Raw genomic sequence first — 14,215 nt, forward strand, 5'->3', positions numbered from 1 at the left:
CCTTGCAACTACAGACCAATCAGCCTGCTCCCAATTATCAGCAAAGTCATGGAATCCATTATTGCTTCGGATATCAAATCTTTCCTCTTCTCCAATGGCTTGATCTCCGATCATCAATTTGGATTCAGACCAGGTCATTCTACTCTGGACATGTTGCTTCTGCTGTCTCAACAATGGATGGAGGACCTCAATGCCAAACAGGAAATCAGAGCTGTCTCCCTTGACAAAACACATGCCTTCGATATGGTCTGGCACCCAGCTCTGCTCACCAAACTCTCCTCCTATGGTATCCATGGAAATCTCCACGCATGGCTTGCGGACTTCCTCTCTGGTCGTAGTCAACGTGTGGCCCTGAATGGATTTCTCTCATCTCCCCTTCCTGTTCTGGCTGGAGTTCCCCAAGGCAGTGTTCTGGGTCCTGTGCTTTTTCTGGTCTTCATCAATGATCTCTCCAACTCTCTGGAAAATCCTCTCTATCTCTTTGCTGATGACTCCACTCTCTGCCGCTCCATTCCTCATCCCTCAGATCGGCAGTCTGCAGCCTCCTCACTCTCTGCAGACCTGGACAAAATCATAGACTGGTCAAACAAGTGGAACATGTCTTTCAAGCCTGACAAATCTCACACTCTTACTATGTCTCTCCAAAAAAACAGACTGGAAAACCCTCCCATCTACTTTCTCAACAATCCTCTCCAAGAAGTTCTGTCGCTCAAGCTTTTGGGTCTCACTATCTGCCATGATCTTTCTTGGGAAAACCACATTTCCAAGCTGGCCTCCAAAGCCAGTCGCCGACTGGGCATCCTCCATCGTGCAAAGTCCTTCCTTTGCACACCTGAGCTCCTCACCACATACAAGGCTTTCATCTGCAGCTCAATGGAATACTGTTCTCCCCTATGGGCTGGTGCTCCTGCCTCGCACCTTGCTCTGCTTCACGCTGTTGAAACCAAAGCTTTCAGAATCATTGGATTCTCCTACGATGAAGCTAACTCCGAGGGCCTTTCACTCACTCACCGCAGGCAGGTTGGTGGTCTTTCTGTCTTCTACTGACGGCCTTGCTCCCCCAGCTCTCTCTGTGCTCTGTCCCCCAAATATTCCTACAGGTCGCACAAGATCTGCCAGTAACCCTCTGATGGTTAAACTGCCAAAATCTAGGCTCTCTGCTCACCTTCACTCTTTCATTCCCCTTTTCTCCCGCCTCTGGAACAAACTCCCCCCACTCCCTTGAATCCCACTCCTCCCTCCAGGTCTTTAAAACAGCTGTTCACCACCATCTCTAATCTTCCCCCATCCAAAACCTTGATCTTTTCTACCCCTGCTAATTCACCTCAGATCCACTTTTTTGAAATTCCAACTTCTTTCCTGGAAGTCCTTGCCATGTCCACATGTTTTATCCCTCTCCCACCTCCCCCCAAGCCCTCTCCCTCCCACAGTTCTCTCGATGTCCCTGCTCTCAAATGTTGTGTTTGTGTCCTTCCCCCTCTCTCCCCATCTTGTCTACCGCTCCCCTTATTTTGTGTTTTATGTGTCGGTTTGACTTTTTGTGTGATTAATTTTAGCTTTCACGAGCCTCGATCTTGTATACAAAAAAAAACAACCCAAAAAAAACATTGGCACCCATCGCATGCCCTCTAACTGTGACGCAAACGAGCGGGTACCATTCGAGGAATATCTGATGCTCGTACACCCTCGATGGTACGAGCATCAGGTAAACTGCAAGGGCCTAACACAACTACTCCAGGAAGCAAACCCTCATGGGGTCAAATATCCTCCTCTTTGCATTCTCATAATTGGACAATTCACCCTCATGCGTTATTGATGACGTTTTGTTTTGTTTATTTATTGATGACTGCCGTTCATATCGATTTTATCTTTTAACAAATTCAATCACAGCCTTAACTTAGTGCCTTTTCCTTCTCTTGTCACGTCAACAAATTAATGCGCAATTCTTCACTTCCAGGTGGACTCTATTCCTGAACTTCGTTACTCTCGGATGAAGCATCTTGTCGCTCCGAACTGTTTTTAAGGCCGAAACAATCATCAAAGTGGACTTGAGTTACCCTAACCATGAAATAAATGCGGTATTGAGGTATCCTGATATTTGTTATCATATTGCGCATGTTATTAACATTTTGCACGAACAGTCTATATCGGCCCGATGAGGCGCAGGAAGGGTGATGCAATTTCCACGAATCTCTCTCACGTGAACACTAAACAGTGCTCCTTTTGTGTGGTGGCCCTGGAGATGTCTCATTTGCTCATTATCTGTCAACTCGCTGAGGCAAGCAATAATGGAACCCGATAGACATGTTCCGTCGACGTTAATGTTCGGTTTGGCACATGTTCTATTCCCAACTTGCCCAACTGGATGTTTATTTATTTATCAACTTCTGGTGGTGAAAGATCAACACCTCTCTACCTAATGATGTATGTGGCTCCGAGCGAATATTCCATGAACTTATGAGAATACCATGGAATTATTATATGTTTAGGTATAAAAGATAGGAATGAAAAACAAGAATTACCTTCCTGACAGCTCATATGTCAACGAGGAAAATGAACCACAGGTAAAGTCTGTCACCTATGAGCGTCATACTGGTTTACTGTAAGTTCACTGCAAAAACACTAAATAGGTAGAAAAGTGAAAAGTGTAAACTTTTATGAATAAAATAAGTCTTCATTGTACCAGAACGCTGAAAATTCAGCAACTCTAGAGGTTTTTCGGTGTCTCTTTACCTCCGCCACCGAAGGTTTGTAAAATGGTATCTGGTTATGTTTTCACCCCTGTCTGTCTGTCTGTCTGTCTGTCTGTCTGTCTGTCTGTGAGCAGGTCATATGAAAAAGTTGTGGACGGATTCGGATGAAATTTTGTGGAGAAGCTGCGTGTTTGACAAGGACGAATTGTTTCGATTTTGGTGAAGATCCGATAATTTTATTTTTATTTTAAAGTAATTCTTCACCATAGAGCCATAAACGATACATAGCACGGGATGATATTTCAAAACGTTGTGGACAAGTTATGACAAAACTTGGTAGATGAGTGGGTTTGGCGACAAGAACAAGGTTTGAATCAGGTTCAGGTCGGAATTTGGTTCAGGTCTGAATCCAGATCCGGCCTATAAGTGGGATACAAAAGGTAAACTGTTCAGCCTGGCGGAGATATGCGCTCTACCGAGTGACGTTAAAGGTTTAAAATATATCAGACCCATGGAAGACCTGACACAGGGTATGATGATTACATACGGACAGTGGAGTAGAAGGGAACAGGCTGACATGGAACGTGTCAACAAATATAAGATCGGCAGGCAGCAGCCTCCTCACTCTCTGCAGACCTGGATAACATTACAAACTGGTCAACCAAGTGGGACATGTCTTTCAATCCTGAAAATCTCACACTCTTACTATGTCTCTCTGAAAAGACCGACTGGAAAACCCTCACATCTACTTTCTGAACAATCCTCTTGAAGAAGTTCTGTCACTCTTTCTGTCTGTTTCTGTTTGTCCAGTTTCTGTCTGGGTCTCACTATCTGCCCTGATCTTTCCTGGGAAAACCACATTTCCAAGCTGGCCTCCAAAGCCAGTCTCCGACTGGGCATCCTCCGTCATGCGAAGTCCTTCCTTGGCACACCTGAGCTCCTCACCACATACAAGGCTTTCATCCGCAGCTCAATGGAATACTGTTCCCCCCTCTGGGCTGGTGCTCCTGCCTCACAACTAGCTCGGCTTCACGCGGTTAAAACCAAAGCTTTCTGAATCATTGGAATCTCCCGCGATGAAGCTGATTCTGAGGGCCTTTCTCTCTCTCTCACCGCAGGCAGGTAGGTGGTCTTTCTGTCTTCTACCGACTCCTCTCCGGCCTTGCTCCCCCCCCCCCCCCAGCTCTGTCTCCCCAAATATTCCTACAGGTCGCACAAGATCTGCCAGCAACCCTCTTCTTGTGAAACTGCCAAAATCAAGACTCTCTGCTCACCTTCACTCTTTCATTCCTCTTTTCTCCCGCCTCTGGAACAAACTCCCTCACTCTCTTCAATCCCACTCCACCCTCCAGGTCTTTAAAACAGCTGTTCACCACCATCTCTTATCTTCCCCCATCCAAAACCTTGATCTTTTCTACCCCCGTTAAAACACCCCAAATCCCCCTCTTTTCATTCCCCAACTTCTTTCCTGAAATTCCTAGAAGTGTTCATTTGCTTTATACCGTGTACCCCTCCCTCCTCCCCCCAAGCCTTCCCCCTTCCACAGATCTCCCGATGTCCGTGTTCTCTACTGTTGTTGTGCTTGTGTGCTTCCCTCTCTCACTCTTGTCTCCCGCTCCCTTCATTCTATGTTTTATGTGTCTGAGCATCCTTTCATGTTCAATGTGTTAGCTCTTACACGAGCCTCGATTCTGTATGTATATATATATATATATAAAGATTGGTGAAATTATTAATTAAAGGTCTTTGGTCGGTTTTTGGATCAGTGATGTTCTACCTTGGAGGATGGAAGAAAAGTCATTTCACAGACAGGTGAAAAGGGGGACAAAGCGGTGAAGGAACATGGAAAGCCTGGACTTTATGGGTATTGACAGGGTTGAAAAGGTCAATGAGGTATGGCATTTGAGTTACTTTTATACCTGTGTGTTTGAGTGAGCCAGATGTTCATAAGTAATGATGTTCAAATTCCCATCAAGGACCTATTGATACCACTTTTGAATGGACTCCTATTGATACCACCTCCAACTATCTTATATCCAAAGGTCCATAACATATATCACCAAGTAGCAGGAGATAGAAGCTTTGCTTCAAATTCTAAAGATGCCAACCCACCAATCTGACTCTTCATTTCTCACCTGATGTAAATCATTTTTCTGGCCTGTTGTCAGTCGATTGCCCCTTTAATGTTGAGGCTATTAACTCCACCCTGAACCCTAACTCACTTACAAAGATTGACTTGTAGCTTCCTGTTTTACTTGCTGTGACACCGCTCGCTGTATGTTTCACATGTAATGATCTTCCAAAAGTCCATGTCGTGTCACCTGGCTGGTCTTGACTCATACAGTTCTCCAGGTTGTCAGGGACACTGGGTGTTTCGGCACTAAAGCATATTTGCTTTTGGGGTGCACGATGACCATAAAGAATACGCAGGAGGCAAGATGTCATGGTGGTGAACGGAGGAGTATCAAAGTCAGCAGGTGTGGTGGTTGTGGTCAGGGTGTGGCGGTTTGCCGGGTGAGGTGAAAGCAGCTCTTTTATAGGTCAGGAGGGTCAAGAGAGAACGGAATGAGATTGTGGTAGGTTGCGCAGGGGGCGGAGGGCCGTGGGTGGGAGATGGCGGGTGCTATGTGAACCAAGAGGTGAAGGTTAAAAGAAGGGCAGGATGAGGTGAGCAAAGAGGGAGCAGAATGGGAAGTCTGGTGAGTTAGGGTTAGGGGGGCATGGCGGGGTGAGCGGGTGAAAAGGCGAAGTTGGGGTTTTAGAGGGAAATAGCTCCAGGCAGATATCAGGTATCCCTGCAAACAATACGACAAACAACGGAAATGAAGAAAAGGAGCCGACATAGATTAACCAATCAGCCTTCTTGTTAAGGTTGACACAAAATAAGAGATTATATTTAACGATCACACTCGCACCGATTAACGGCCGGTTCAGCCTGCGGCGACGGTATCGTGTTTCTCTCCGTTAACGCTCATTTGCTGAGCTAACAAAGCCGCCATGGCGAATTACACGGAGGGGTAAAGGCAGAAAAAGGAGGACCTTCGGCCAATTATGACCAATTAAGCCCCGCAGCCACGTGCCCGGGCAGAGCGCGCGCGCAGCGCACCAGATCAATATTTGCGCAGAGGCCGAGCGATTGTGCCCGACATGAGCACGCGAGGCAGCTGCTGCTCCCAGTGCTGTTAGTTTATTTACTTAGTCTTGTTATTCTCCTAATATCAGCTAAAAGTACGTATAACTGCACGTGGGCACTCGGATTGTTTGGAGCTTCAAAACGAGAAGGTCAAAAATTTCATTTAAAATGTATGTGCAATAATATGTGTTTCTATAATTGCAATTGATGACGTCACACACGATGCATCATTGTACGAGTTCAACAGACACTTGTGTTTTAAAATGAAATTTTAAAAACTAGCAACGGTACCCGACCTACGGGCGGAGCTTCAATTGGGAGGCCCAAATGAAAAGGCAAAATATCAGAAATTGAAGGCTTTTTTTTATTTTAAACGATTTATATAAACATCCGTTGAATCATATCACACGCAAATCATCAAAATGTAAACAGTATTTGTAGAATTTCAAAAAAAGCCACATCACTGTTCATATCGGCAAATATTATTCCATCGTGTTTGGAAAAATTGGAAAATTGGAAAAATTGGGGAAAAAAATTGGAAAAACAATATAGCCTATTTTACTCCAGGGGGTCCGAGGATGAACCACCCAAAATTTCGTTGCGATCGGTTCAGCCGTTTTTGCGGTACCTGGGAACAGACGGACAGACAGACATTTGGTGAATTATAGTAAGAAGAGGAAACTTTAGTTTACGTCAAAGAACGATAATGCTCTAAGTGCCTTCTCGTACCATCACGTACGTGCACAGATGGAAATCGGAAAAGGAAAATCATGTTTTGAAGGTGGAACTACAAACATTGCGCAAGTGAAGAAAACAACAATAAATAGAAAGCATCTCAAAATGCAAAGCCCGTCCTCGTCCACTTTGTACAAAAACTTGAAAACAACAGCAAAAATTTTTTTCTAATTTCATTCATCGGTGTTCAACATATTCGCAAGGCTGGTGTTGGCTAAACCGTTAAGGTAGATCTCAAGGTCCTGAGTTCAAGGCCCTGTCAGCCATTGAATTAACACCAGGTGTGTTGACTCAGCCTGTCATCCTTCCAAGGTTGGTAAAATGAATACCCGCTTGCTGGGATGAATGAGCCATTCGAGTGTCCTGCGTTGGAGTGGCGACCCATCCAGGATTGTGCCCAATAGCCAAGAAACTGCTTCGGCATCTCTATGCATCTGAAGATGGGAAAAGGAGTGGTCTTCTTCTTTTTCAACATATTCTCATCATAAAGGTTTGCTGAAAATTTGATGACAAAACCTCAAATGGTAAACTGGAAAACATCGCAAAATGGAAGTGGACAAAATAAAGAAACAGAGAAGTGAATAAAAAAACTCGGCCGTCTCACGCAGCGCAGTGGCGGACGGGCTAATGAGGCCTATTTGTACTTACTTTGACTTTGCCTTTTGACATTTTGACCCAATTATTAATGAGTGTTATCCATATTCTCATAATAAATGTTTTGTTGATAATTTGATGACAAAAGCTCAAATGATAAAACGTTATGACCTGGACACACACACACACACACACACACACACACACACACACACACACACACACACACACACACACACACACACACACACACACACACGGATACTTTGAGACCTGGTAGGTCTCTGTCATTGGGTTATATGGTTCGTGTGGTTCGATAACATTGGAGTTTGTCAGGAATCACCGGCATCTTTTAACAAATTATCAGTTTCTGCTACCTTCAGTCAAACGTCGGGCCTGGCCAGCTAATTCACAAGGACACAAAAATAACTTTGGTGCAGGAGGAGGCCATTCGGCCCATCATGCCTGTGCTGCACCAAACCCTTTATCTGCAGTTGTGGCCAAAAATATTGGCACCCTTGTACCTTTTTCAAATAACTCACAATTCTTTCTAAAAATAAGTTGAAATTGACAAAAGTATTTGGTCTCCACAATTCTTTATTTCACTGTTGATGTTACAGAACCTTTGTTTTTGATTCAGAACTTAATATATTATTTTAAATCAGAAAAAAAAAAAAAATGGCATTGACAAAATTATTGACACCCTAGACTTAATATTGGGTAGCACGGCCTTTGGACCAAATAGCTGCAATTAAGCGCTTCCTATAGCCATGAATGAGCTTCCTCCACCTCTCTACTGGCAGTTTGACCCACTCTTCTTGTGCAAACTGCTCCAGTTCTCCCAGATTTGAAGGGTGCCTTCTCCCAACTGTTGTTTTCAGATCTCCCCACAGGTATTCAATGGGATTTAGATCTGGAATCATTGCTGGCCACTTCAGAGCAGTTCAGCGTTTTGTCTTGAACCATTCCTGGGTGCTTTTTGAAGTGTTTGGGGGTCATTGTCCTGCTGCAAGACCCATGACCTTCGACGGAGACCCAGCTTTCTGACACTGGGTCGAACATTGCGCTCCAAAATGCCTTGGTAATCTCCTGTGCTTTACCAAAAAGCTCTAATTTTGTCTCATCTGTCCACAGGACATTCTCCCAGAAGGGTTTTGGCATGTTTAGGTGTGTTTTGGAAAACTCCAGTCGGGCTTTCTTAGCAGTGGGGTCCTCCCGGGTCTCCTACCATAGAACGTAGGAGTTTATGACGGATGGTGCGAGTTGAAACTGTTGTACCTTGTGTCTGAAGTTCAGTTTGAGTCTGTTTGGCAGTTGATCGAGGTGCTTTCTCCACCATTCAAACAATCCTTCGCTGCAATCTTCGATCAAGTTTACTCTTGCGGCCACGTCCAGGGAGGTTGGCTACAGTGCCATGGGCATTAAACTATTTTTTACAAATCTCACACTCTCACTATGTCTCTCCGAAAAGACCGACTGGACAACCCTCCCATCTACTTTCTCAACCATCCTCTCCAAGAAGTTCTGTCACTCAAGCTTTTGGGTCTCACTATCTGCCATGATCTTTCTTGGGAAAACCACATTTCCAAGCTGGCCTCCAAAGCCAGTCGCCGACTGGGCATCCTCCGTCGTGCGAAGTCCTTCCTTGGCACACCTGAGCTCCTCACCACATGCAAGGCTTTCATCCGCAGCTCAATGGAATACTGCTCTCCCCTCTGGGCTGGTGCTCCTGCCTCACACCTAGCTCGTCTTCACGCTGTTGAAACCAAAGCTTTACCACATCTTTGGGCCACTTAAAGAGGTGCTTGGTGGAAGCACTTTCAGATCCGACAAAGAGGTCCAAGAGGTGGTGCACGAATGGTAACCACGAATGGTAATGGTAACAAGCAGCTCCAAAAAAAATTTCTGGAGGAATCAAGGTCTTAGTAAAGTGCTGGAAAAAATGCATTGAACGCAATGGAGATTATGTTGAAAAACAACACAGTTGTTACACACAAGCAAATAGATGTTACATATAATGTTACATATAATTATTGTTATAATTGTTACATAATGTTACATATATTATAATGTTACATATGCAAATCATGTTCAAATTTCAAGTCAATCGGATGAAAATTGAGGATTTTAGAAACTTCACCTAAGTTGTTGACCTGTGGCCTATGTTGACCTTTTGGTCTATGTTGGCTTCAAAAATAATTTGTTTATAAACCATTATACTGCTTATCTCATATACTGCATGTGGTTTGTCTTTCGTCCTGGTTGGCTTCGTCCTGGATGTACGTACATCCTGCGTGGTATTTTAAATGTATTTTATTGTTTATTTTACAATCTTTATGGTTTATTTTACAATCTTTATGGTTTATCTCACGTAATGAAGTTCAGTTTGTACAGGCCAGCAAATAGATGGATGGCGTTTGACATTTTGGAATTTGCACAAAACGAACTCGTTAAGATTAATGATGTAACGAGATCCAGCGAGAAAAGCACTGTACAAGGTAAAATAGGTGCAACTTTGTCAATGACTGTTTCTTTGTTTGCTCACTCAATTATTGGTGATAGTTTTTACCTTAATGGCCGACATCATCTTAATCATAGAAATGCCAAACAGACCGTCATAGACAGAAGCTGTTTTCTTGTTTAAATATGTCAAAGTCACGTTTTGCACTCCACTTTTACTCCATTTTCGGTGGGGGATGTAAAAATTTAACAGTGAAATAAAGATAAAGCTGTGTAATATGATGCAATATAGAAAACAGTAAAAAGTTATTACAAGTGCGAGTCATAAAATCGGTACAAAAAAGGGAAATAATAAATACAAAAAGAAAAGGAAAGAAACTCCTTTGTGGTTTGGATAGGGAGGAAGAGAGTGGCCGCATCTGCGAATTTTCGTGAAAAGCAGGCTATGATTCCATCCCACCAAAATAATAACAAGAAATATGTCATGCAGAGCACTACACTTGCAAGATCCCTTAAATAAGCTGTTGACCTTTGGCCTACGATGACCTTATGACCTTTTGACCTGAAAAATAATTGGTTGTTGAATTAAGTGACCGGATATGCAAATCCTGTTCAAATTTCAAGTCAATCGGATGAAAATTGAGGATTTTAGAAACTTCACCTAAGTTGTTGACCTGTGGCCTATGTTGACCTTTTGGTCTATGTTGGCTTCAAAAATAATTTGTGGTGGAATTCAGTGACCTGATACGCAAATCCTCTTCAAATTTCAAGTAAACTAGGGCATGCCCGTACCTGGGTGCCCGTTCCTTGCCAAAAAAAAAAAAAAACGCTACCCGTACGCTCTACCCCGCCCGTACGCCCGTACGCCCGTAAACAAAAAAAACAACGCTCTTCGCTTCCGCCCTTCGCTCTGACTGAATTGGGAGAAATAATGCGCATAAGAAATCGAGAAATTATTATTTTCTCCGGAAGAAATCGAATTACGAACCGTAATGGCGCACGCGCTCGGCTCGGCTCGTTCTGTGATTGGCTGCCGGAAGTGAAGTCTTCACTGTCCGGAAGGTCGCAAATCGCAGTTACGATGAATCGCAAATTAGTTTTAATTAGTTTTAAAACATAGTTTAACGCCAACATAGTTTGCCAACGTGAAATAAATGAATACGCTCTCAAATGTGCCGTCCGAGGCAGAGTCTGTTCGCCACGTTCGGCACACGTGATAGCTCGCTGCTCTCTGATTGGTTGAATCGTTTTTTGGACATAGCTCGGTAACTACTTGTCCGATTAATTTCAAACCTTGAAAAGGCACATCCTCGGGTCCCCAGCAATATACCTGGCAAGTTTAAAGTATATCGGACCCGTGGTTGTCGAGAAACAGCGGTCACAGACATACATACATACATACATACATACATACATACATACACACAGAGATTACTGGAATTATAGATAGATTAGATGAAAATTAAGGATTTTGGACCTCAAAATCTTTTTAGGTAGATCTGCATAGGAAGGTGTCCCTATGTCCGATTGTCTTAATATGTCCGATGGAGGCAAAACTTTCAGGGTAGGAGTGACACCCATGCAGAATGTTTTTATGATAATTGTGATGTCATAGATCACGTGGTATGGCAGCCATCTTAGATTAAAAGCAAATTTAAAAAATATATTTTTTGGAAACTGCTGAATAGAAAAAATTGAAACTTGGCACATTTTCAAGTACTCCCAACTGTGAGCAAAAGCTTGATAATGATGACATCATAGGTGAAGTGGTATACCAGCCAAAAATGTTTTAATCGAAATCCTTATCCTAAAAACCTGAAATTACATGCATATGATCTGTGACCCATTTGTATTGAAATATTAAATTTATGACATCATAGGTCACATGGTTTGGCAGCCATATTGGATTGAAGTAAAATATTAAAAATTATATCTCTGAAACCGCTCACCCTATCGATGCGAAATTTTACAAATGTCATCTAACAGCACTGTTGCATATAGTTTGAAAATGATGATGTCGTAGGTCACGTGATTTGGCAGCCATATTGGATAGAAAAACGAGCCTTATCCGATCAACACAATACTTCACACACGTGCTCCCCTACCCATACATATGCAAAGTGTATATTTTTAAAGGTCATATGACATGTGGTATGGCAGCGATATTAGCTCGAAAGCTGATATTTTTAAAAAATCCCTTCTCTGAAACTACTTCACCAATATATGTGAAACCTGTCATGTCTGGTAAAAATGTGATAATTGAAAACAGCTGACGGGATTTAAATCAAACTTGTTTATTTTTTAGGACAGTGAACGATGGATGGCATCTACCCGTTGTGGGACTATGCGGAGGCACATGGCGACGCAGTCGCATTGTTCTCGTTTACAACTTTGATCAGATCGCAAAATAAAGTGAAGTGCACGTATATGCCATCATGTGCTGTGCTTGTGCCAAGTTTGAACAAAATTGGGCCATGCACGTTCAAGAAATTGCTTGGGGTCAGGTTTATGTAACAAAATGGCTGCCAGTCAGTCATCTTTGATCTCATCTCGTAAGAAAATGACGTACATACGTAAGCTTTCGTTCATTAATCTGTGTGCCAAGTTTCAACAAGATTGGTAAATGCATGTTCAAGAAATGGTGAGGGTTCAACATTGGGGTTTTTTATGCCTCCGCCAACAAAGTCGCCGGAGGCATTGTGTTTTCAGGTTGTCCGTCCGGCTGTCTGTCCGTCCGTCCGTCCGTCCATCCATCCATCCATCTGTGATAGGTTTTCGTTACCGCGATAACTTGAGAATGACTAAAGGGATCTTAGCCAAACTTGGCACAGGTATGTATAATGAGGTAAAGATTAACTGATTAGATTTTGGGGTCATGAGGTCAAAGGGCAAAAGTCAGAGGTCATGTTAGGTAAAAATACTGTTACCAGAATAACTTGTGAACCAGTGATGGGATACTGACCAAATTTGGTACACTTATGTAGAATGATGTAAAGATGAACCGATTAGATTTTGGGGTCAAGAGGTCAAATGTCAAAGTCTGTAATAGGTCTATAACTTTATCACAGCTGAAGTGATCTGATTCAAACTTAGTACAGGCATGTATAATGATGTAAAGAATAAGTGATTAGATTTAGGGGTCAAAGGTCAAATCTGTAATAGGTCTATAACTTGAGAACAGCTGACGTGATCTAATTCAAACTTGGTGCAGGTATGTATTATGTTGTAAAGATTAAGTGCTTAGCTTTTAGGGTCAAAGGTCAAAGGTCAAATCTGTAATAGCTCTATAACTTGAGAATGGCTGAAGTGATCTAATTCAAACTTAGTACAGGTATGTATAATATTGTAAAGATTAAGTGATTAGATTTTGGGGTCATAGGTCAAAGGTCAAAGTCTGTAATAGGTCTATAACTTGAGAACGGCTGAAGTGATCTAATTCAAACTTAGTACAGGTATGTATAATATTGTAAAGATTAAGTGATTCGATTTTGGGGTCATAGGTCAAAGGTCAAAGTCTGTAATAGGTCTATAACTTGAGAACGGCTGAAGTGATCTAATTCAAACTTGGTACAGGTATGTATAATATTGTAAAGATTAAGCGATTCGATTTTAGGGTCATAGGTCAAATCTGTAATCGGTCTATAACCTGAGAACAACTGAAGTTATATAATTCAAACTTGGTACAGGTTTGTATAACGTTGTAATGATTAAGTTATTAGATTTTGGGGTCATAGGTCAAATCTGTAATAGGTCTATAACTTGAGAATGACTGAAGTGATCCAATTCAAATTTGGTACAGTTATGTATAATATTGTAAAGATTAAGTGATTAGATTTTGGGGTCATAGGTCAAAGGTCAAAGTCTGTAATAGGTCTATAACTTGAGAATGACTGAAGTGATCCAATTCAAATTTGGTACAGTTATGTATAATATTGTAAAGATTAAGTGATTAGATTTTGGGGTCATAGGTCAAAGGTCAAAGTCTGTAATAGGTCTATAACTTGAGAATGAATGAAGTGATCCAATTCAAATTTGGTACAGTTATGTATAATATTGTAAAGATTAAGTGATTAGATTTTGGGGCCATAGGTCAAAGGTCAAAGTCTGTAATAGGTCTATAACTTGAGAACGGCTGACGTGATCTAATTCAAACTTGGTACAGTTATGTATAATATTGTAAAGATTAAGCGATTAGATTTTAGGGTCAAAGGTCAAAGGTCAAATCTGTAATAGGTCTATAACCTGAGAACGACTGAAGTTATATAATTCAAACTTGGTACAGGTTTGTATAACGTTGTAAAGATTAAGTTATTAGATTTTGGGGTCAAAGGTCAAAGGTCAAATCTGTAATAGGTCTATAACTTGAGAATGGCTGAAGTGATCCAATTCAAATTTGGTACCGGTATGTATAATGATGTAAAGATTAAATGATTAGAATTTGTATAAAGGTGAAAACAACCTCAATCCACCTTTGGTGGCAGAGTACAGAGGTAATAATAATATAATCAGACAAAGAAATAACTTGTAAGAGAAAGAGAAGAAGAAGAAGTAAAGAGGAAGGGAAAATACATGGTTAAGGTATTGGGGATGAATGAAGATA

At 42.0% G+C, this 14,215-nt stretch overlaps 1 long non-coding RNA gene across 4 annotated transcripts in view; it reads left to right on the forward strand.

The window, feature by feature from the left end:
- The window catches only part of LOC144891117 (uncharacterized), an 81,063-nt gene that overhangs the window by 21,274 nt on the left and 45,574 nt on the right, over window positions 1-14,215 (forward strand). Inside the window, exon 4 of one of the 4 annotated variants that reach the window (XR_013622713.1) lies at window positions 1,958-2,061. The exons of the other annotated variants lie outside the window; for them this stretch is intronic. This is a non-coding gene — a long non-coding RNA (uncharacterized LOC144891117). Of the gene's footprint in view, window positions 1-1,957; window positions 2,062-14,215 lie in introns of those variants that run through there. 4 annotated transcript variants of the gene reach the window in all.

The sequence above is a fragment of the Myxine glutinosa genome, chromosome 3 (genome assembly GCF_964187855.1).
Source record: "Myxine glutinosa chromosome 3, kmMyxGlut1.1, whole genome shotgun sequence".
In the NCBI taxonomy this organism is placed as follows: Eukaryota; Metazoa; Chordata; class Myxini; order Myxiniformes; family Myxinidae; genus Myxine; species Myxine glutinosa.